A 2974-nucleotide genomic window follows, 5' to 3' on the forward strand; every position below is an offset into this window, starting at 1 on the left:
TGGCATCCTCCTATAAGTAAAGGTTCCATATGGACAAGTGAAAGTGGTTTTCTCTTGATCATTTGGATGGATAGGGATTTGAAAAAAACCTGAGTATCCATCTAAATAGCAAAAATAAGAATGCCTAGCCAGTCTTTCTAACATCTGATCAATGAAGGGAAGTGGAAAATGATCTTTCCTAGTGGCTATATTTAATTTTCTGTAATCTATGCACATTCGCCAACTAGTCACTGTTCTTGTGGGAATTAATTCATTATTTTCATTTTTGACAACTGTTATTCCACCCTTTTTTGGGACAACATGTATTGGGCTCACCCAAGTACTGTCTGAGATAGGGTATATGATCCCTGCATCAAGCAACTTTAAAATTTCCTTTTTAAAAACTTCTTTCATATTTGGGTTCAGCCTCCTCTGATGTTCAATAGATGGCTTACAATTTTCTTCCAAAATAATTCTGTGCATGCAAAAGTGTGGGCTTATTCCCTTAATGTCATCTATGGTATATCCTAAAACTTTCCTGAATTGCCTCAACACTCTTAACAACTTATCAGCCTCTAAGGTACTCAAGTTTGCATTTACAATCACTGAATAAGTGTTATTAGTGCCAAGAAATTCATACCTGAGCTGAGAAGGAAGTTGCTTAAGTTCTACCTTAGATGCATCTTCTTCCTTGAATGATGGTTGCTTAGATTCGACTTTTTCCTTTTGTGTGAGTTGAAAAACTGGAGCAGAAATGAATGGTGGACTACCTTCTAAATGTTGAGCATATGTAGCCACATGAGGGTTGTCACAGTCTATGCCTTCTCCATGAACCAAGCAATTTTCAAGTGGATCTTCCGGATATCTCTTTCTGAAGTGTTCTTCAACTAGCTCATCAATAATATCAACTCTCAAACAAGTATCAGCTTCAGAATGATGCTTCTTCATAGTGTTATTAATATTGAAAACCAATTGATTATCAGCAACTCTAAGAGTCAATTTTTCTCCCTTAACATCAATCAATGCTCCTGCTGTAGCTAGAAAGGGTCTTCCCAAAATGATTGGGATATTAGAATCCTCTTCCATGTCCAAGATGACAAAATCAACAGGTATGTAGAACTTCCCAACCTTCAGAGGCACATTCTCCAAAATCCCTTCAGGATACTTAATTGATTTGTCAACTAACTGAAGAGAAATGTGGGTTGGTTTTAGATCTCCCATATTGAGCTTCTCATAAATGGAAAGGGGCATAAGGCTAACACTAGCCCCTAAATCACATAAAGCTTTTATAGAACATGATTCCCCAATATGGCATGGAATTGAAAAACTCCCTGGATCCTTGAGCTTTGGAGGAAGTTTCCTTTGGAGGATAGCACTGCATTCTTCTGTCAAAGCTACAGTTTCATGGTCTTCAAGCTTCCTCTTGTTTGAGAGAATTTCTTTCAAGAATTTTGCATAAGAGGGCATTTGTGAAAGAGCATCAATAAAAGGCACATTTATGTATAGCTTCTTCAAAACCTCTAAAAACTTCCCGAATTGCTTATCAAGCTTGGCTTTTTGAAATCTTTGTGGAAAGGGAAGCTGTGGCTTATAAGGCTCTGGAGATATGTATTTCTCTTCTTTCTCTTCAACCTCCTCTTTACCTTTTTCTGCACTCTCTTGTCTTTCACTCTCATCAGTTTCTTTCTCATTTTCTCTCTTCTCACTATTTTCACTTTTCTCATTTTTTTCACTCTTCTCATTATTTACAACTTTCCCACTTCTTAAAGTAATAGCTTGACACTGCTCTCTTGGGTTTTCTGGTTGACTTTGAAGTTTTCCAAAAGACTTGGTACTTGAGGAAGATGCTTGTTGCGCAATCTGATTTTCCAAAGATTCTGTATGTGTATGCGCATGCTCTAGCCTTGCTTTCATCTCTCTCATCTCCTCATCATGCTTATTTTTGTTAGCAAGAATCTGTTGTAATAAAGCTTCTGTGGTGGAACTTTGTTCTTGCTGTTTTGGTGGAGGGTTCATATTTTTCTGCTGAAAATTAGGCAATGGTTGCCTATTTTGCTGATATGGAATTCCTTGTTGCTGTTGTGGTTGAAAATTCTGATTTGAGACTTGACTTTGCTGATTTCCCCATGAAAAGTTGGGATGATTCCTCCAAGTTGGATTATAGGTTTGAGAGTAAGGATTCCCCATTTGTTTGTTTCCATAATTACCAACATATGCTGCTTGCTCTCCATAGTCTACTCCACAGCTGGTAGTTCCCTCTGCATAAGCCACTTGTTGTAAACTTCCAGATGATGATGTTGAACTAACCAACATACTCAAATCTTCCATCTTCTTAGCCAAGACATTTGTAAGTGCATCAAACTTTGCATTAATCATGTTGAACGGATCAAGATCATACATTCCAGCAGCTTGCCTTTTTTGAGTTGGAGCTGGTCCTCTTGGACTACTCCAAAGATGAGTATTCTTTGCAATTTTCTCCAATAGCTCATAAGCTTCATCTTCATGCTTCATAATAAATTCTTCTCCTGTTTGAGCATCAATAATTCCTCTAATTGCAGGAGTAACATTTGTGTAAAAATTCTGATTTATCATCCATTTCGGAATGGTATGATGTGGGCATTGTCTCTCTAATTCCTTCCATCTCATCCATGACTCATAGAGAGTTTCATCTTCTCTTGGTCTGAAAGCTGTCATTTGATTCCTCAATTCTTGAGTTTTTCCAGGTGGAAAATATTGTGCAAGAAATGCATCAGTGAGTTGCTCCCAATTTGTAATGGAGTTGTGAGGTAAAGAATCAAGCCAATCCAATGCTCTATCTTTCAAAGAGAATGGGAATAGCTTCAATCTTGCTACATCATCAGACACTCCAGGTTGTTTTTGCATGTCGCAGATCATAGCAAACTTCTTCAGATGTGTGTGGATTTTCGGAAGGATGTCCTCCAAATTGAGAATTTTGAATCATTTGAAGAACTCCAAAATCCATCTTGTATCTATT

General features: G+C 37.5%; 1 non-coding gene across 1 annotated transcript; it reads left to right on the plus strand.

Moving 5' to 3' along the window:
* The first annotated feature begins 2581 nt into the window (after positions 1-2581).
* On the plus strand, positions 2582-2689 carry LOC131183547 (small nucleolar RNA R71). Its single transcript, XR_009151595.1, has one exon. It is a non-coding gene; the product is annotated as a small nucleolar RNA R71 (small nucleolar RNA).
* The last annotated feature ends 285 nt before the right edge of the window (positions 2690-2974 follow it).

Source organism: Hevea brasiliensis, chromosome 9 (genome assembly GCF_030052815.1).
Source record: "Hevea brasiliensis isolate MT/VB/25A 57/8 chromosome 9, ASM3005281v1, whole genome shotgun sequence".
Taxonomy (NCBI): domain Eukaryota; kingdom Viridiplantae; phylum Streptophyta; class Magnoliopsida; order Malpighiales; family Euphorbiaceae; genus Hevea; species Hevea brasiliensis.